The sequence below is a fragment of the Hypanus sabinus genome, chromosome X1 (genome assembly GCF_030144855.1).
Source record: "Hypanus sabinus isolate sHypSab1 chromosome X1, sHypSab1.hap1, whole genome shotgun sequence".
Taxonomy (NCBI): Eukaryota; Metazoa; Chordata; class Chondrichthyes; order Myliobatiformes; family Dasyatidae; genus Hypanus; species Hypanus sabinus.
In genome coordinates this window covers 21,155,804-21,178,149 of record NC_082738.1, presented here as the reverse complement: position 1 = coordinate 21,178,149, position 22,346 = coordinate 21,155,804, and the positions used below count along the sequence as shown (strand labels likewise).

The window sequence follows — 22,346 nt, the reverse complement described above, 5'->3', positions numbered from 1 at the left end:
CTAGTAACAAGCAGGTAGGCAAAGGAATATTATTTCCTTGGATTTCCAGAAGGCCTTTGAGGTAGCGAGTCTGCAAAAGGACTTGGACAGGTTGGGAAAGTGGGCACAGAAGAGGGAGATGGAATACAGCGTAGGGAAATGTGGTGGTTATGCACTTTGGTGAGAAGAATAAAGATGTGGATTATTTCAGAATCAAGATTAGGTTTAATATCACTGGCATATGTTGTGAAATTTGTTGTTTTGTGGCAGCAGTAAATGAAATATATAATAATAAAAATTGTAAATTACTCTAATAAATATATATAAAAATATTAAATTAAATAAGTCATGCAAAAAGAAAGAAAAATATAATACTGAGGTAGTGTTCATGGGTTCATTGTCCATTCAGAACTCTGATGTCGGAAGGGAAAAAGCTGTTCCTGAAATGTTAAGTGTGTGTCTTCAGTACCTCTTCCCTGATGGTAGCAATAAGAAAAGGACAAGCCCTGGGTAATGGTTGTCCTTGATGATGAATATTGCCTTTCTAAGGCAACGCCTTTTGAAGGTGTCCTGGATGCTGAGGAGGCGAGTGCCCACAATGGAAGTTTACAACTTTGCAGAAGTTTACAACTTCCTGCACTTTCTCCAATTCGGTGCAGTAGTCCCTCCATACCAGATGGCAATGCAACCAGTTAGAATGTTCTCCATGGTACATCTGCAGAAATTTGCTAGTGTCTTTGGTGACATACCAATTCCCCACAAAGTCCTAATGAAATATACCCACTGTCATGCCTTCTTTGTAATTGCATCAATATGTTGGGCCCAGGATAGACTTTCAGAGATGTTGACACCCAGGAACTTGAAACTACTTACACTTTCCACTTATGATCCCTCGATGAGGACTGGTGTGTGCTCCCTCGACTTCCCTTTCCTGAAGTCAACAACCAATTCTTTGACCTTTCTGGTGCTGAGCGCAAGTTTGTTGCTGTGATACCACTCAACCAGCTGATCTATCTCGCTCCTGTACACCTCCTTGAAATGCTGCCAACAATAGTTGTGTCATTGGCAAATTTATAGTTGACATTTGAGCTGTGTCTAGCCACACAATTGTGGGTGTAGAGAGAGTAGAGCAGTGGGCTAAGCACACATCCTCGATGTGCACCAGTGTTGATCGTCAGTGAGGAGGAGGTGTTATTTCCGATCCATACAGACTGTGGTCTTCCAGTGCAGAAGTCGAGGATCTAGTTGCAGAAGGAGAATGAATTCAGAAGTTGGGAGTGCAAAGGGACTTATGAGTCCTAGTTCAGGATTCTCTTCAGGTTAACTTGCAGGTTGAGTCAGTAGTAAGGAAGGTAAATACAATGTTAGCATTTGTTTCAAGATTAGAATATAAAAACAAGGATGTCCTGCTCAGGTTTTATAAGGCATTGGTTGGACTGCATTTGGAATATTTTGAACAACTATGGGCCCCGTATCTAAAGAAGGATGCTGTGAGGATGATCCCAGGAATGTAAGGCTTAACATACAATATGAGGAGTGCTTGGAGTCTCTGAACAGTATGAGGAGTGTTTGATGTCTCTGAGTCTGTACTCGGTGGAGTTCAGGAGGATGAGAGGATGGGGGTGCATGGGGGAGAGGGCTTTTCATTGAAATTAACCAAACATTGAAATGCCTGGATATAGTGGATGTGGGAAAGTCTGGGATCTGAGGGCACAGCCTCAGTATAAGGGGAAGTCCTTTTAGAACTGAGCTGAGGAGGAATTTCTTCAACCAGAGAGCAGTAAATCTGTGAAATACTTTGCCACGGAATGAGGAAACAAGGTCACTGGTTTCATTAAGTGCAGAGATTTACAGGTAAGAGGGTTTAAGGGTTACGAGGAGAAAGCATAAGAATGAAGTTGAAAAACCATCTTCTGTGATTGGACGGTAGAGCAGACTCGATGAGCCTAATGGCTTAATTCTGCTCCTTTATCTTATGGCACATCTCATTTTACCACCTGCAAATTAAAGCTCTTTTACCTGCATCCACGCTCTCACCAAGTTTGCTGACCCCTGCACAGGTAAAACCTGAACTTACGATTCTTTTCCTTGCTTCCAAACCCTTCCTTGGCCTTTCCCCACCCTATTTTTGCAAACCCCTCCAACGTTCAATAGGTTTCAATAGGTACATTTAACATCAGAAATGTATACGATATACAACCTGAAATTCTTTTTCTTTGCAAACATCCACGAAAACAGAGGAGTGACCCAAAGAATGAATGACAGTTAAATGTTAGAACCCCAAAACGCCCCCCCAGCTCCCCCCTCCCACGCACAAGCAGCAGTAAGGCAACGCCACCCCCCACCCCAACCAGCAAAAAAGCATCAGCACCCTCCGCCGAGCACTCAAGCATGCAGCAAAGCACCAGTAAAGACACAGACTTGCAGTACCCCAAAGACTATTCGTTCACCCAGTAATTCAACATACCACAGGCTCACTCCCTCTCTAATAAGGGAAAAAGAGGTGTCTCTATTTCAACGTTCTTCCTTGATTTCAATTGGTGCAACACTGGCATCCGTGCCTCCTGCTGCTGAGACTCTATGATCTTTCCATCTCTCTCTTTCTCATTCCTATCTTATGTTCTGCCTTAGATGCTGCTACTTGGACACCATTTTTGGCCACCTATCATACTATCTCCAATCGTAGCATGATGTCAAACTTTGATGTTAAACTTCCCTGTGGAATGTTGTCTTACTTTATAAGAAAATAAGAGCAGAGTTGAAAAAGTAGTTTCTTGTTTCGCACCACTCAGATATCATTCATTCTCCAACAAGAGAAAATCTGCAGATGCTGGAAATCCAAGCAACACACACAAAATGCTGGAGGAACTCAGCAGGCCAGGCAGCATCTATGGAAAAAAGGTTCGGGCCGACGCCCTTCGGCAGGACTGAAGGGAAGATTTAAGCTTCTTCAGGGTAGACATCTCTGGAAGAGACTTTATAGTGTAGTAATCAAATCACAAACAAGATAAAATCTGCAGATGCTGGAAATCCAAGCAATGCACACAAAATGCTGGAGGAATTCAGCAGGCCAGGCAGAATCTAGGGAAAAAAGTATTGTCAACATTTCAGACCGATGCCCTATGGCAGGACATTCATTCCCCACTTGATTCCCTGAAATAAAAACATATAACACTGGACCAGGAGGTTAATGTTTTAGACTGATTACCTTTCACCTCATAACATTAACTTGAAACATTGACTCTCCCTGTCTCCACTGATGCTGCCTGACCTGTGGAGTGTTTCCAGCATTCTGTTTTTATTTCAGAATCCCAGCTCCTGTGGTTTTTTTTCCACTTCTTCCTTGATCCAGTACTGTGCAATGCTACATCAATCTCAGCTTTAAGTGTGCTTGATGACTGAAAAGAATTTTCTCTTCATCTCAGTCCTTAATAACCAACTTCTTTATCCTGGGATTAATTCTGGACATCTACATTGTCAATCCCTCAGAGAACATGCATTTCACAGAAATTATTTCTTCTTCCAAAGTCCTGCAAGTTGAGTGCATTCTGAGCTCATCAGACAACTGCCCATCTCAAAGTTCAGTCGAGTTCCAAGTTGTTGGTGCCTCTGATCAGTTCATCAAAATACTTTTAAAGGATTTCAAATGGTCCCCACTATTAATCATTAAGAAGAAGAAAGAAGAAAGCCCTAAACTCCAAGTGGAGTCATTGGGAGGCTGTTGTAATGGCGTTTTTTTTTAGTAGGCTTTCTTGTTTTTATGAGGCTGAGTTGTTAGCTCGACGCTCAACCCAGCACGGATGGAAAGCGTGCAAGGGAGCCGGCCGGATTCGAACTCGGGAGCCTTCACTCCGAAGTCCAGCACTGATGCCACTGTCCAGCACTGATCAACACCACCAGCTGTTGATTAATCATTAAGTTCCATCTTAATTTATTAATGGAACAAGGATACTACACTGTTGGTGTAAAACAACATCACAGTAGCTTAGCAATTAGCATCATGCTTTACAGCACCATCGATCAGAGATTGAGGTTCAATTCCTGCTGTTGTCTGTATGGAGTTTGTACATTCTCCCCGTGACCTCATGGGTTTCCTCTGGGTTCATGGTTTCCTCCCACATTCCAGAGACGTGCAGATTAGGGTTAGTAAATTGTGGGCATGCTTTGTTGGAGCCAGAAGCATGGTGACATTTGCAGGCTGCCCCCAGCACTTCCTTGGACTGTGCCAGTTGTAAACACAAACAACACTGTGTGTTTTGAAGTTTTGGTGTACCTGTGACAAATAAAGCTAATCTAATATAAATCCTGCCCTTAAATCTGTCATTATAGAAAATACCAGCAAGAGTCAATCATTTGCCCTTCAAGCTTCACTGCCACAACACAATCAGGCTTGATCATTTATCCTGATGCCGTATTCCCAGTCTCTCCCCATGCTTCTCAATGCCTTTTGTGTCCAGAAATTTTTCTACCTCCTCCTTCAAAATATCCAGCAACTGGCCCCATTCTGTAGTAGTGAATTCCACATGTGCTGAGTGAGGACAATTTCCTTATTAAGTTTCAGCTTTGCAACCATACTCCCCCCCCCCCCCAGAACCCAAAGACTTATCTCGGTCCCATGACCATAAACCTTCTGTCCCATGACCCCTCATTCCAGAACACACTCTATGTCCCACATCCAATCTACCAAGGCCTGTCAACACTTTATCAGTTGCAGTGATATTTCCCTACACTCTAAATGCTACTGAATTGACCTAATCTCTCCTTGTATGGCAGTTCTATCATTCTGAAAACCAGTCTCTCAATGACAAGTGTACGTTTTCTTAGGTAAGGAAACAATCCTGTGCACACACACGCACGCACACACTACTCCAGATGTTGTCTCACTGAGGCCCTGTACAATTGTAGAAAAGATGTTCTTGCTCTTCTACTAAAATTCTCTTGCTACTAAGGCCAACAACTGTCGAATCCTGTTGATATTTTTGAAGTATTCTGTTTTCTCATCTGTTTTAACCGTCTCCAGCAGTAATAATATCATGCTAACCATGAAACTTTTCTTCTCTCATTCACCACTATTTCTCTTGTTTCTGTATATAGGCAAACTACGCCTGAGTTTTCTAATCTTTTTTTCTCTTATATATTTGTAGTAGCTCTCATGAATGTTCTCTGCAAGTTTGCTCTTGTATCTGGTTTTGCTCTCTTAGTTAATTTCTTTGTCCTTCTTTGCTGAAATCTGGACTGTTCCCTATCCTCAGGTTTACTACTTTCTCTGTCAATCTTGTGTGGGTCCACTTTGGAACTAATACTGTCCTCAACTGTCAGTACCTCCAGTCAAACTCTGTCTTTTTGTGTGTTTCCCCCTAACTATCAGTCTGTGGTTTTGTATTGCCACGTGCTCCTGCTCTACTCCGGCCCCTGTATCACTGAGTACTCCGCCTCTCACCTGTTTCTCATGATTACCTGTATTGCTGCCACTTCTGTCTCACTGTGCTCCACCTATCATCTGCCTCTCTGTTTATCACTCAGTGTATTTCAGTCCTGTGTTTTCACCTGTTTGTTGCTAGATTGTACAGGTGAGTTTTCCTGAACCTTTCCAGCATTTGTATCTGTACTCAGTCTGTCTGAATATTGACTCTGCCTGTTTCCTGATTCTGGTTTTTGGATTTCTCTGGATGTTTTGATCTCTGCCTGAACTTTGACACTGACTTTGTTTGGACCTTGGGATTTGTTACTCAATTAATATCACTGTGTGCACAGTACTGGGTCTGGGATTGGATCACTGCTCCAGTGCCCTGGCATTAACTTATTTTAACCATAGCTGGGTTGCATCAGGCAGAAATGCATAACTGTTGTGCTTTTTGTGCTTCTCAAATGTTAAACATTGCTTACATGCATGTTTGTTTAACCTTTCTAATCTATCATAGCCAACACATTCTAAGTACCTTCTTTCACTTTGATTCAAGACCCTAATTTCATATCCGGGTATGCACCTTCATTTTGATACTGATCTATCATATTATGCTCACTCTTCCCTAATCAATCTCACATGATAAGATTATTAACTAACACTTTCTTGTCTAGGATAGCCTGTTACCTGGTCATCTACTCAACACTCTAATCCAAAATTAAATGTTCCAGTTGCAGTCCAGGAATTCTTCCATTGCTGAATTGACTTGGCCAGCCTATCTGTAGATTAAAGTTACCCGTAATGTACTGGGTAAGGGGGGTTCAGGGGCTTGGGGTTTGATCCTCTGGCTGCCGGCTTCAGTGTTAGTTTTAGTATGAGGGAGGAGTTGGTTATTTTGGCATTTGATGTCCTGGCTACTGTTTTCTGTGTGGGCAATGGTTTTTTTTTTGGGGGGGGGGAATTTGGGGTTTGAGTTTTGTTGCTTTTACTTTTGTGTGGGGGATTTGATATCTCTTTCAATGACTCCCATGGTTTTTCTGTGTTTTGTGGCTATCTGGAGAAGACCAATTTCTATATGTATTGTACATGTATACTTTGACAATAAAATGAAGCTTTGAAATGTGAACTAGCACTTCTAATCAGATGCCCAAAGTGTTAATCAACATTGAACAGCCCTGCAGAGAATCTTAAGAGGTGCAATGCAATGTGGAATGAGTCATTACTTGAAAGTGGCATGTTGTGCTAAATTGCAGTGGCAACTACTGTAGGATTTAATCCTTGTGAGCATAGCTGATGTACTCTACTCTTGTAGTGGTGAGGAATAACAGAAGAAAATAGCCACACTTTGTCCATTTATTCAAAGATCAGACTGTAGAGTTGAAGAACTTGTCTTTTATTTTGCATTGGTTACACCATTTGCTTTGGTTTTGAATGACCACTGCTGAATGCTGTTTTCCCCAATCTTAGAACACAGGTGGTGTCAGCACATGGAGACAAGATGTCCTCAACACAAAAATGATCAGATGGACTTTGATTCTGTCCCTTGCGAAAACTCATGCATGAACCTTATCAGCAGGAGGGACTGCTGAAAGGTAAATCTGGGATTTTAATGCTTTCCTTGCTTGTTAACCAAGTGCAAGATCTCCCAGAGCTTCCACTCCCTAACAGAACAAAGTGATGATATTACACTCAGTGGCCAATTATTAGCTACCTTCTATACCTAATGGTTACTTTATTATGTGTATGTTCATGGTCATCTGCTGTAGCCCATCAAGGTTTAATGTGATGTGCATTCAGAGATGATCTTCTGCACACCACTGTTGCAATGCATGATAACTTGAGCCTGCAGAACTGCCACTCACCAGACTTGTTTTTCTGTACCATTCTCTGTAAACTCCAGAGACTGCTGTGCATGAAAACCCCAGGAGATCAGCAGTTTGAGATATTCAAACAACCCCATCTGGCAACGCAATCATTCCACGGTCAAAATCACTTAGATCATATTTCTTCTCCATTCTGATGTTTGGTTTGAGTAACAATTGACTATGCCTGGATGCCTTTATGCATTGAGTTGCTGCCACATGATTAGATATTTGCATTAAAGAGCAGGTGTACAGTTGTACCTAATAAAGTGGCCACTGAGTGTAATTTTTTTTTGTAGCGGTCTGTGGAACCAGTGCAGATTAAGGTCACAGAGTTAATGACACTGTTTATAGAGCTGTTATTTGCAGCCCAGGTCAATGGTTTTAAGAAAAATCCATTACGGAAAGAGTTTGTAAACACAAATGAGACCAGCAAGTAAGAATCATACAGCTCACTTCCTGTCAACTCCAGGCTACTGAAAATGTACACATACTACAGTGATTTAAACACGAGGGAACTCTGATTGCCTTTATTCCTATAGCGTCTTGTTTGTTGCCCCAGATTCCAGTGCCTGCAATATCTCTTATTTTAACATCGAAAGGCCCAGGCAACATGGATGAACAGAGGGTGTTTCCAATTGTGGGAGAGTCTAGCTCCAGTGGGCATGGACTCAGATTAGAAGGATGTCTCTTTAGAACAGAGATGAGGAAGAATCTCTTTAGTCAGAGGGTAGTGAATCTGTGGAATTCAAGTCATTTGGGTACATTTAATGCAGGGGTTGGTAGGTACTTGATTAGTAAGTGTGTTAAAGGTTATGAGAAGGCAGGAGAATGGGGTTGAGAGGAAGATTAAGTCAGCCATGATTGAAAGGCAGAGCAGGCTCGATGGGCCAAATGTCCTAATTCTAAGTCTTATGGAATTATACTTTTTAACAACAAGAGACTCTAAGTAAAGGTTACAAGAAAGAGAGCCTTCAACTTTGACAGCAGCTTTCACAGCCTTGGGAAGTCCCAATACTGCTTTATAGTCCATGAGAAAATTTTGATGTCAGAAACACTGAAGCCAATTTGTGGATCAGAAGATCCCTCAAGCAGCAATGTGACAATGAGCTGTTTTACTGATGTTCCATATTCACTTTCTATACAGATAGAGGCAATTTCATCTCATCACTTCTATCCCAACTCACAGAGCAGTCCCATTCCTCATTGATATTCTCCATAAGCTGCCCTCTCCTCATTCCTATCAACTCCCTCCAGATTCTACCCCTCAGCCGCACACTAGGGCAACTCACAGGAGCAATTAACCCGCTGGCCTGCACATCGATAGGATGAGGGAGGAAACTCGAACACCCAGAGGAAATGCACACAGTCAAAGAGAGTGTGCAAACTCCACACAGACAGTGCTGGAGATAGAGTCCCAGGTCTCTGGAGCTGAGGCAATAACCCTACTAACTACACCACTGTACTGCCCAATGTGTTCATGTGTGTTGGTTAAAGAATAACACTGGCCAGCAAAGAGTTTGCTTCCTGAATGCTTTTGGGTGTATCTTACGGATATTAGGCTGCTGATCATGAAAATCACCATGAAATTTCTCTATCGTGCACCTATTTTTAAAATCGCCTATATGTGTTTCAATTCATAATTGAAGCCAGAATAAGGAAAGTATTTTTGTTGCTCCACAAATCAAACAGGTCATCAATGACAGACAATTCGAAGGACTTTGAGTGGCACCGGAGAAAATTGCTTGGAAGACATTCAAGGATATTGTTGAAAATTTTCTTAGCAACTGCAAAGCACCAGACTTCATACAGCTGGTTGACAACGTATTTCATGCAAAACCATGAAGTGCAACATGTCACTAAAGATTCATTTCCTGCATTCCCATTTAGCTGCCTTTCCTGCAAATCTTGGCGCAGTCAGTGATGAGTGTGATGAAGGGTTTCAGCAGGACATTGGAGAAATGGTATCAGGGCAACTGGAATCCATCAATGCAGGCTGGTTATTGTAGGACTCTTAAACAAGAAACCTCAGACTCTGAGTACAAATGGAAATTAGCAACAAAACATTTTTAGCTTAGCTGAACTATTGCAAAGCATCAGCAACATTATGAAGTTAAATGCACTATATTCAGTGAAAGTCAATTTGTTGTCTCCATATTACAAGCATAATACAAGCAGTCTGAAATTTGTGTTCAGCTTCAAGCAGTGTTGTAAACAAAAACAAAATTCTGAGGAGGCAACACTTTTGAAAGAATTTGCTGTCCAGATTAACTTGTGTTCAGGTTAAGTCCCCTGCGCGATTTTGAAACAACAGGCACGGGGTCTTTTACTTCTATCTGAAAGATCCTTGGATAAATCTCTTGTCCAAAAGTGGCCTCGGTATGGCACTGGAGCATTCGTCCAGAGTTTTGTCATCAAAGCTCCAGAGAAATATCCATTCAGTCCAATTAGTTTTGCAGTAGGTGAATGCCTCTTTGCTTCAGATGCAGTTTCTTGTTAAGGTTCACATGGGTATAAATCAAGGAGCCGAGAGATTCATGAATTAGTAATACACAAGATCGATGCTGGTTGTAGCATGGCTGTAATATGGAGAAGTTGAATATATGCTATGTATAAGGAAGAAGGATATAGAAGGGCACGTTTGTAAAGGGAGGAGGCTTGAGACAACTATAAAGACTAGCGTGGACCAAGTGGGCTGCATAGCCTGTATGGGAGCTATGATGGAGTGTACTGGTGACATTGAATTAAAGTGCAAGAGGGTCTGGTTGAAACTATCTGGACTCTCTGAACCAGGTGTCGTCAATGAACTGGAGAGTGACATACATCCAGCTAGGGGAACTCAGCCAGTCGATTACCATCTGTGGGAGAAAAGGAATTGTCAATGTTTTGGGGTCAGAAACCTACATCAGGAAACATCAGCAATTCCTTTCCCTTCACAGATGCTGTCCAACCCACTGAGTTCCTCCAGCAGATCGTTGCTGCAGATTCCAGCGTATGCTGTCTCTTGCATCTCCAGTGAAAACGGGAGTTGCTCTCTGAACGTTAAAAGCAAGCAATGGTGAGACAATGTATTCAGCCAGTCTTGGGTCTGAGTGATCAAACCTGCTGCCTCAAGTCATTCTGTATATGAAACACTCAAGAGTGAATGCATGAAAAGCTAATGAACATGTAGCTGTGAAGTATAATGCGCAGATGGATATATAATAAGTCATCTTTTAAACATCAAGAATGCACAAACATCTGGTTTCTGCTCCTTTTGCAAGATTGCATGAAGCATGTTATCTTAATGCACACATCAACAAGAGCTAGCAAAGCTAATTGGGTTGTGGAAACTTGTTTAGACAGCCTGGAATTAAATAGATGTATTTTTCCCTTGTTAAAAAAGTAAATGAGTGAAGATGTGTCGGTGAACAAGAGAAAATTTGCAGATGCTGGAAATTCGGGTAACACAGACAAACTGCTGGAGGAACTCGGTAGGCCAGGCAGCATCTATGGAAAAAAGTACAGTCAATGTTTTGGGCTGAGACCCTTCGGCAGGACTTGAGTCGATGTGTGCTTTTAATATGTATGCTTATGAGGGCACTTGGGGAAGGAAGGGGTTCAAATAGAATAAAAGCTCTCAAACACTGCTACAGCACAGTAATTGTGAACTTTTATTGTATCTCAGAGAAGCAAGTGAATGAACCAATGGTAGGGTGTGAATGAAGAGGTTTAATTTCTTGAGAAACTCCCACTTTACCCAAAAGAATAAGACCATGAGACCATAAGATGTACAGTAGAAGCAGAATTGGGCCATTCAGCCCATTGATTCTGCTCTGGCATTCTATCATGGCTGATTTATTATCCCAGTCAACCACATTATCCTGCCTTCCTGTAACCTTTGACACCCTGATGAATCAAGAACCTATCAACCTCTGCTTCAAATATACCAATGACTTGGCCACCTGTGGAAATGAATTCCACATATTCATCACCCTGTAGCTAAAGAAATGTTTCTTCATCTCTGTTCTAAGGGGATGTCCCTCTATTCTGTGCCCCATGGTCCTAGAATCATCCGCAGTAGGAAATATCATCTCCATATCCACTATATCTAGGCTTTTCAATATTCGACAGGTTTCAATGAGAACCCCACCTAAGCTCCAGCAAGTACAGGCCCAGAGCAATCAAATGCTCCTCATGCATTAACCCTTTCATTCCCCAGAATCATTCTTGTGAAACTCCTCTGCACCCTCTCCAATGCCAGCACACTTTTTTAGGTAAGGGGCCCAAAACAGTCACAATACTCCAAGTACGGTCTGACCCAATCCCTTGTAAAGCCTCAGCATTACCTCCTTGTTTTTATATTCTAGTCCTCTCGAAATGAATGCAAACATTGCATTTGCCTTCCTCACCACAGACCCAACCTGACTTGCAAATTAATCTTTAGGAATCCTGCATGAGGACTCTCACGTCCCTTTGCACCTCTGATTTCTGAATTTTCTCCTCATTTTAAAATAGTCTACATCTTTATTCCTTCTACCAAAGTGCAGCTAGTGTCTTCCATAGCAAAGACTTATTAATACTTATTAAGTTCGTCTGCCATTTCTTTATCCCTCATTCCAGCCCTTCAGTGTAATTTTCCAGTGGTCTGATATCTACTCTTACATCTCTTTTACTCTTTACATATCTGAAAAGTTTTGGTATTGTCTTTTACATTATTGGCTAGCTTACCTTCAGATTTCATCTTTTCTCTCATTACTTTGTAGTTGCCTTCTGCTGGTTTTTAAAAGCTTCCTAATCTTCTAACTTCCCTCCAATATGTGCTATATTATATGCCCTCTCTTTGGTTCATGCTGACTTTGACTTCCCTTGTCTGTCACAGTTGCCTGATCCTCCCATTGGAATACTACTTCTTTGGGATGTTTCTATTCTCTGCCAGAAACTCCAGCCATTGCTGTCTGCTGTCATCCCTGCCAGTGTCCCCTTCCAATCAATCTTGGTCAGCTCCTCTCTCATGCCTTTCTAATTCCTGTTATACCACTGTAACACTGTGAATGTCCATGTGTTCTGGCCGAAAAAGGACTGAAGGAGGATCACAAATGAAACTAATGACCTAAAGAATGCCTTGTATGCATACAGCGAAGGTTTAGTATCATTGAATCATTATAGTACAAAGGGAGGTAATCTTCAGGAACAGCTTCTTCCCCTCTGTCACCAGATTTCCAAATGTGCACAAACCCATGAACAGTTCTTCACTATTTCTCTTCTGCACTATATATGTATTTATTTATATTGTAATTTGCAGTGACATTTGCGTCTTACACAGTACTGCCACAAAACAACATATTTCACAACATATGTCATTGCTAATAAACCTGATTCTGAATCTCTTTCCTTGAGGCCTGAAAATTAATCTCCCTCAGCTGTCTATTCAGTTCCCTTTTGAAAGCCTTGATGACCACCTCTACAGACAGTGAGTTCCAAGTCACTCTCTATGCCATCCAGGCCGTAATCTCTTCTTGCTGCTGCCATTGGGAAGGTGGTACAGAAGCCTCAAGTCTCACACCATCAGGTATAGGAACAGTTCCTACCCAGCAACCATCAACCAGAATGGATAACTTCATTCAATTTCATTTGCCCCATCACTGAACTAACTCCACAACCTATACACTCACTTTTAAGGACTCTACAACTCATGTTATCAATATTTATTGTTGTGGTGAACTACGTGTGCCTGTCTGGACATGCCCCCTGCTGACTGCTCCTGTGGCTCCTCCCACAGACCCCTCTATAAAGGCAATCTTAGCCTGGGCCCGGCCTCTCAGTCTCCAGGATGTAGTATGGTGGTCACTCACTGCTGGTTCCTTCTTCCAGTCAATAAAATCCGATATCTCGCCTTTACGTCTCAGAGTGAGTTATTGATGGTGCATCAATTGTTTATTTATTATCTTTTTTCTCTCTTTTGGATTTCCATAGTTCGTTGTCTTTTGCACATTGGTTGTTTGTCTATATTTATTGTGTGCATTTTCATTGATTCTGTTGTGGTTCTATGTACTGACTCAATGCCCACAAGAAAATAAATTTCAGGGTTGTATATGGTGACATATACTGTATGTACTTTGATAATAAATTTACTTTGAACCTTGAATACATTGTGCCTCATATCCTCCTGTCCTTTGCATCCGCTCATTAAAACATCTTCTAATGAGAACAGACTCCAATTATTTACCCAGGGACAGGGTTGTCCTCCTTTATCAAATCTCTTCTCATCCTTCTTTACTCCAAAGAAAAAAAGTTCCAACTTCTCTATCCTAACCCAGGTCCCTTCTCCTCGTGACTATTCCTGTAACTTCTCCAGGACCTTCTAGTGACCAGAAATGGAAACAACTCTGCGAAACATCCACTATAATTTTTCCCATAGATGTTGCCTGGCCTCCTGATTTCCAGCAGATTTTCTCTTGATTGTAATGCATGTTCTATTCAGATTTAACGTAACCACCTGACTTTTAGGCTTTACTGTACTTCAATATAACCTTCCTGCTTTAGTACAATTTTGAGATGTGCCAAAAATATTAAATTTCTTTTGAAACCTGACCATAATTGTGAGAATTTGTGCTCGGTAAATTCCATTAACAGTATACCAGAAACTCTCCTTTTATTTGCATCAACTTTTTCTTCTCTCTGGACAATAGGAAATCTATAGTCATTGTGGGTTTTGGGCAACCTGGATTGACCAATTGATCACTTCCTACACACCATTTCAGTTAGCCTTTGGTTTAGGGATTCATCCAAAAGGCCACACTGAATACAGGACAGCACCTCAAAGTACAAAGTTCAAAGTAACTTTAATATCAAAGTACAAAAATGTCATCATATACAACCCTGAGATTAATTTTCTTGTGGGCATACTCAATAATTCTATAGAGTAATAACTGTAACAGAATCAATGAAAGACTGCTCAACTTGGGCGTTCAACCAGAGTGCAGAAGATGTCAAACTGTGCAAATACAAAAAGAAAGTAATAATAAATATTTAAGCAATAAATATTGAGAACATAAGATGAAGACTCCTCAAAAGTGAGTCCATTGGTTTTGGGAACACTTCAATGATGGGGCAAGTGAAGCCGACTGAAGTTATCCCCTTTGCTTCCAAGAGTTCTGATGGTTGAGAGGTAGCAACTGTTCCTGAACCTAGTGATGTGAGTCCTGAGGCTCCTGTACCTTCTTCCTGATGGCAGCAGCAAGAAGAGAGCCTGACCTGGGTGGTGGTGTGGGGTGGGGTGTCCCTGATAATGGATGCTGCTTTCCTGTGACAGTGTTTCATGTAGATGTGCACAATAGTGGGGAGGGCTTTACTTGTGATGGACTGGACCGTATCCACTACATTTTGCAGGAATTTCCATTCAAGGACATTGGTGTTTCCATACCATGCTGTGATGCAGCCAGTCAATATACTCACCACTACACATCTATAGAGGTTTGTACAAGTTTTAGAGTTTTTGACAAATCTCCACAAGCTCCCAAGGAAGTAGAGGCACTGCCGTGCTTTCTTTGTAATTGTACTTGTACGCTGGGCCCAGGACAGGTCCTCCAAAATAATGACACTGAGGAATTTAAACTTGCTAACCCTCTCCACCTCTGATCCTACGATGAGGACTGGCTCATGGACCAGTCCTTCAATACAGCGAGAAATAGACATGGGGAGTGTCCGCTTGCCCTCTCCACCATTCAATAAGATCATGGGTGACCTGAATCAGCTCTTGGCTCTACTTTTCTTCTCACGTCCCATAACCCCAGGTTCCTCTCACCCAAAAGCCTGCTTTTAGAACACATACAAAATTGCTAAACGTTTCAGGCTAAGACCCTTAATCATGACTGGAAAGGAAGGGTGAAGAAACCAGAATAAGGTGGTTGGGGTATGAATACAAGCTGGCAGGTAAGGCTAGGTAAGAGAGAGGTGGGTGGGTGGAGGAGAAATGATAGGTGAAAGAGGGAGGTGATGGGCAGATCAGGGGAAGAGAATGGGTGAGAAGAGCCAGAATGGAGAATAGAGGAAGGGGGAAGGGGGAGAAATTTGCAGAAGTTTAAAAAAAAATATTGATGTTCACTCTATTAGGATAGAGGCTACCCAAACCGAATGTGAGGTATATCTGGCTTCTTCCCCATTCCTTTCCAGCCCTGATGAAGGATCTTGGACTGAAATGTAATTGTTTATTCATTTCCAAAGATGCTGCCTGACATGCTGAGATCCCCCAGCATTTTGTGTGTATTGCACGGAATATGAGGTGTTGTTCCTCCAACCTAGAATAGCCTCATTGTGGCAGTAGAAAAAACTATGGTATGCATTTCTTCACAGGCCTTGGGCATTTCTGGCAACGCCAGCATTTATTGTCCGTCCCTAATTGCCTTTGGACTAAGGAAGCAGATGAAGGCAATGTAACTCAACTGGTGGATATGGAATCTCAGATTGGCCTGACTAGAGAAAGAAAGCAATTTTCCCTTCCTGAAGGGCTCAAGTGAGCCTGAAGAGCTTTTAAAACAGTCCAATAGTTTTACAAGTACTTCAGCTGCAATTGAAAAGAAAAAGCTTTTTTAAAAATTCCAAACTTTCTTGGTAGTATTTGAACCTATAGTTCTGGGTCAATGATCCAGACACTGGCTGCCATTCAGAATTCAAAGTTATCTAACCACAATATGTGGCATTGTACCCCAGATCTCACCCTTTAATGATTGGCATCCACAGCTGTCTTGGGTTGAAATTTCACTGATTCACACCAATTAGAAGAATTTCCTATTTGCTTTATTGTTGTCACATGTGCTGAGATACAATTCTTTTGTCTGTTTTCTATCCATATAGATCATTCTACACATAAGTACATCAAGGTAGTATAAAGCAAAACAGAATCCAGAATATAGTGCCAGAGTTCCAAAATGCAGTGTAGGTAGACAAATAAAGTAAAGGGACCTTGGTCTATGTTCCCTAATTTGAGACTCCCTCAGTAATGGAGAGATCCTTACAACATCCAACCGATCAAACCTCTTCAGAATCTGATATTTCAACAAGGTGACCTCTCGTTCTGGGAAGATTGAATCTGCTCAACCATTCCTTCAAGGACACACCTCTCACTGCCTTACTGCTATGGGCTGGCCATTTAGAAGTGAAATTGCAAAGAACTTTTTTCACAGAGACAATACAAGAAATGTGGAATTAAATTCTACATGAGATTCAAACCATGGAACCCACCCCCCCCCCCACCAACAGCACTGCGGGTGTATGTTCACCAGGACGACAGCGGTTTATGGAGGCATCTCACCACCTCACCCCAACCTTTTAAGCCTCTGACTATCCACACGATCAATGCCTCTCATCATCTTGTACACCTCTATCAGGTCACCTCTCATCCTCCGTCGCTCCAAGGAGAAAAGGCCGAGTTCACTCAACCTATTCTCATAAGGCATGCTCCCCAATCCAGGCAACATCCTTGTAAACCTTTCCCTGTGATTGTAACACTTCATTCTGCATTCTCTTATTAGTTTTCCCTTTTAGTGTTATTGTATTTGCGTATTTGGAGATACAGCGTGGAACAGGCCCTTTTGGCCCAATCAGCCACACCACCCAGCAACCCACCGATTTGCATTGACCAACGAACCTACTAACCAGTACATCTTTGGACTGTGGGATAAAACTGGAGCAACCGGAGGAAACCTGCTTGATCACAGGGAGAACATTAAAAACTCCTTACTGATGGTGCCAGAATTAAACTTCAATGCCCCTAGCTATAATAGCATTGTGCTCGATACATGGGGGGGGGGGGGGGGGGAGGTGAGGAAATAAGGATGGCATGAAAACAAAGTTTTTCACCAGACCTCAGTAGATGGAACAATAATAAACCAACTTACCAATTTCCTCCTGAAATGTTACCCCCACAGATGCTGCCCCACTTGCTGAGCACTTCCAGCATTTTCTGTTTTTGCTTCCAATTTTCAACGTCTAATGTTTATTTGATTTTTATTTTATATAACTCAGTTGGGTTAAACCCCATAAAACAGAACTCTCTGATATTAGGGGGCAATTTATTTAGCCCCCTAATATGGGGCTCCTCTTTCTTAAATGTTCTGAATGATGGTTTAGCTTCTCCTGGATTCTGAACGATTCCATAAAGATGGAACACAGAACAGCACAGCTCAGGGACAAGCCTTTCAGCCCACAACATCTGTGCTAGATAGAATACTGAATTAAACAAAATCTCGTCTGCCTGTATTCTCTCCATTCTCTGCATATTAATTTGTCTAACAGCCTCTTAAACACCAGTATCATAACTGCTTTTGCTACTATCCCTTGTAAAAACAAAAAAAACACAAAAAGAAGAATAGTGGAATGTATTGATAAAACATGGATCTATATAAAATCTGGGAGAATTAGATGTGGCACATGTGCTTAACTTTATTTAAGTAGAAACGGAAAATGCTGGAGACATTCAGCAAATCAGACAGCATCTGTGGAGAGAGCAACAGAGCCAACAGTCCAGCCCAGAGACTTTGTCAGAAACACAGGGCTGGCTCTGTTTCTCTCTCCACAGATGCTGTCTGACCTGATGAGTGTTTCCAGCATTTTCTGCTTTTATTTCAGGCTTCCAGAATCTGCAGTTCTTTTTTAAGGTTGATAAGATACTGTGATAATTTTTAAGATTGATAAGACACTGTGATTAATTTTACTAAGTTTGGAATTAAATTTGCTACTTGGATTGCTAAGTCAACATTAATTCAACAGAGGAAGTGGAAATGTGGTACTGTGGATTGAGAAAGGGCCAATTAACTCATCAAGCTTCTTGGCGTAGGCTCTGTTTGATGAACCTGTTATGGGGGGCCATTCATGTAATCTCTCAAGTGGAGTCTCTATAGATATTTCCCCAAAAAAATCCAGTATGTATTGTTCCTCCTGTATTAGTCATAGAGTAATACAGCATAGAAGCAGGTCCTTTGGCCCAACTGGTCTACACTGATCACAGATTCCCTCTTCCTAGTCCCAGTTGCCTACATTCAGCCCGTACCTCTCCCAGCTCCTCTGCTCCACGGACTGACCCAAATGCCTCTTAAATGTTGCAATGGTGCCCACTTTGACCACTTCCTTGAGTAGCTCATTCCAGCTACTCACCACACTCTGTATAAAGAGGTTGGCTTTCAGGTCTCTTTTAAATCTCTCCCCGCTTATCTTGCCCTCCAGTTTTGGACTCCCTGACCCTAGGAAACATACAATGACTGTCCACCTTATCCATTCCCCTCATGATTTTATGAACTTCTGTGAGGTCATCCCTCATTCTCCGACATACCAAGGAATAAAGATCCGCTGTGGCCAACCTCTCCCTTTAATACAGTCCTCTAGTCCAGGCAGCATCCTCGTAAATCTCCTCTGCACCCTCTCCAGCTTGACATTGGCTTACCTAAAACAGTGTGACCAAAACTGTATTTCAGTAGATAGAGCCTTGGTCTCCTGCTATTATCAAAGTTGTCAGTCATCTCAGTCTACATTTGTTCGTATAGTTATTGCCAAGCATGGAGAGAAGGTTTTCTCTATAACAGAAACAGTGTAGGAAACCAAGAGGATTTCACAAAAAAATAAATAGGAGCTTGAGTTGGCCACTTAGCTCCTGAAGCCTGCCCTACCGTTCATTATGATCATGGCTGATCTGCCCGAGCCTCAACTCCTTCTCTGCGCCAGTTCTCCATAGCCATCAGGTCCCGGTCTTTCAAATATTTATGTGCCTCCACTTTAAATAATGATCTAGCCCCCACAACTCCCGGAGGAAGTGAATTCCAGAGACTCACCATCCTCTGTGAGGAGTAATTCCCACAAACTTGTTTTAAATGCCCTCGCCTTGCCTTGTAACTATGTTCCCTCACTCAAAACTCTCCCACTAGTGAAAACATCTCAACATCACCCATTCCTGCCCTCTTAGGATCCTTTATGTCTCAATAAGATCAGCTCAGATTCATTGGACAGGGCATTGAGTATAGTGGTTGGGATATAATGTTGCAGTTATACAGAGGAACGACACTTGGAGTACTGTGTACAGTTTTGGTCACCCTGTTATATGAAAGACGTGGTTAAACTGGAAAACTGGATCTTGGCCTGAAATTTCGACTATTCATTCCCCTCCATAGATGCCACTTGACCTGCTAAATTCGTCCAACATTTTGTGTGTGTTGCTCAAGATTTCCAGCATCTGCAGAATCTCTCGTGTTTAAGCTTTATGAGGATGTTCCTCTGAAGGACCGGAGGGGCAACTTTTCCCATGCAGAGGGTGGTGAATTTATGGAATGAGCCACTGAAGGAAGTGGCTGACGCAAGTATTTACAGTGGAAGATGCATGGAGGGGCAGGGTATCGAGAGATATGGGCCAAATACAGGAAATTGGGACTAGCTGGCTGGGCACTGTGGTCAGCATGGATAGGTTGGGCTGAAGGGCCTGTATCTTTGCTGCATTGCTCTGTGACTCTAATCTTTAAAGAATACAGACTCAATCTGTTTCGCCTTTCTTGAGGAAACTCAGCGGCACAGCTGGTAGAGGTGCTGCCACCCAGGTCCAGAGGCCCAGATTCAGTCCTCACCTTGGTGCTCACCGTGTGGAGTTTGCACATTCTCCCTCTAACCACATGAGTTCCCACCACCGGATGCTCTGCTCTCCCCCCACATTCTAAAGACACGTGGGTAGGTGGGTGAATTGGACACTGTTAATTGTCCCCAGTGTATAGGTGAAGGGTAGAATCTGGGTGACGGACCTGATGGGAATGTGGGAAGATCGAAATGAAATGGTTGTTGATGGGGCTTCATGGTTGCCATGGATTCAGTGGGCCGAAGGGCCTGTATCTCTTGTGTAGACGTCTGTGGCTCTATATAAAATGTGAAAATGAGCCAATGATTAAGCCCTGCAAATGTTATGCTCTCAAGTAACTTAAGGGGACAATTTAGTGTAAGGATCCCCAGTGATCCCATTGCTCTATTGATATTTCTTTGCAAACTGTGCCTCCCAGGCGGAATCAGCACTTCGTATCATAATCACAGAGTAGAGATCTGGTAAACTATTGACTTCAAAAGGTATCTGATAAGGTAGCTCGTAGGAGACTGGTTACTAGTAAGTGGTGAAGTGATCAAAAGCTAGCTAGGCAATAGGAAACAGAGGGTAATTATAAATGAGTGTTATTTGAGTAGTGGAGAAGCAATTAGTGGGGGTCCCCAGGGGTCAGACCTTCAACTGATACTTTCACAATCTGCATAAATCATCTGGGTGATTGGGTCAAAAAGCAGACAAAATTGTGCGCAGTGGCAAAGTTCACAGGCAGATATTGTTCAAAGGGATGTGAAAAGTTCTTAGCATTTAGGCTAATGGTTGTCAAATGTTGTTTAACATGAGTGAATCCAAGCTAATGCATGTCTGTGTGGAAAATATTAACTTTGATTACAGGATGAGAAAAAAGGTACAGCTCATCAAAGACAGGTGCGTGGGCTCAAGGTGATCGGGGAGCCCTCTTTCGCCACGGCCTGCTGTTTGAAGTGCTGGCACACCAGCAAGCATTGTTTGTGTGGAATATCAGTGATCTGAGTGAAATGTAAGCAGAATGTGGGGTATAGATAGGGAAAATGCAAACAGGCTTTTTCCCCTGAGGTAGGATGAGACTACAACTAGAGGTCAGAGGTGTAGGGTGAATGGTGAAATATTTAAGGGGGATCTGAGGGGGAGCTTCTTCGCTCAGAGGGCAGTGCAAGTGTGGGACAAGCTGCCAGTGGAAGTGGAGGACGCTGGTTTGATCATAACACTTGAGAGAAGTTTGGATAAGTACGTGGATGGGAGGGGTATAGAGGGCTATGGTCCAGTACAGGTAGATGGGACTAGACAGGGAAATGGGCCAGCATGGACTAGATGGGCTGAATGGCCTGTTTCTGTGCTGTAGTGCTCTGTGACTCTCTGAGTGTTAACTCTATTATAGAACGTAAAACAATACAGCACAGTACAGGCCTTTAGGACCACGATGTTGTGCGCATAGCTTGCTCCGACATCGATCTTGCCCTTCTCTCCTGCACACCCTGTAACCCTCCATTTTTCTTACATATGCCTCTCTAAAAGTCTCTTTAATGTCCCTAAGGTACTAGCCTCTATTTCATTGAGGTCTTTAAACAGTAAGAAGGGTGAATGCAAAGATGGCCCTCTAATTGCAAACTTTTTTTACAATACCAAAAAATTACTGCAGACGCTGGAAATCCGAAATAAAAGCAGACAGTGCTGGAAGCCCTCCTGTGTGTTGCTTCAGATCCGGTGTTCCTGTCCGAAGTGAATAAAGATGGAGGTGTAGGTTAGGTGTTCTAGTTTTGCAAAGAATACAAATTTTGCTGGGGTTTTCCTGTGCTTGTATCAAAGGGCGGTTGCCCTTGCTCTGCCATCTGCACATGCACATTTTGTGTTTAGTCTATGGAGTATAGTTGCTGTTCATTATATTTGCTAAGCCTCCTCCTTCTCTGAGTTCATTGATGTTCCCCCTCCACTATCAATCATTAGAGCCATTCTTGTTCAGTCAAAGCACTGCGTATGATAAAAGCACCGCTGACAGAGTAAATGGGATATCGCCGTTGTTTTTAAAGTGGGAGTGCTGTGTTTAGCAAGGCCAATGGAAGTCTCATTGTTCCAGCAATCCTCCCAGGAAATTCTCGCGTAAATACTTACATGGGTCAGTAACACGACAACCTGCAAAGCCTGCTTCCTGCTAATTACAATGGCTGTTACTACAGTCATGATGATAATCTGCATTCTGGAGTATGCATAACAGTGGGGGGGGGAGGTGTTGAGGATGGGGGTAGGAAGCAAGGGGTACAGGTAGGGAGGTATTTCCCACTTTCCCAATAATTATTAAGCACATTGAGGAGCACATCTCAAAAGGTCAAAGTTCAAAGTAAAATTTATTATCAGAGTGCATACATGCCACCACGTTCAACCCTGGGATTCTTTTTCCTGCGGGCATACTCAGCAAATCTGTAGAACAGTAACTACACAGGATCAATGAACAACAAACTGTGTAAATGCAAGTACAGATAAATAACAATGGCATGAAATAACAAGATAGAGTCCTTAA

General features: G+C 42.3%; 1 long non-coding RNA gene across 1 annotated transcript in view; it reads left to right on the top strand.

The window, feature by feature from the left end:
* Positions 1-22,346, top strand: part of LOC132384459 (uncharacterized) — a 267,486-nt gene that overhangs the window by 206,993 nt on the left and 38,147 nt on the right. Inside the window, exon 3 of the long non-coding RNA XR_009508905.1 lies at positions 6,851-6,975. This is a non-coding gene — a long non-coding RNA (uncharacterized LOC132384459). The remainder of the gene's footprint in view (positions 1-6,850; positions 6,976-22,346) is intronic.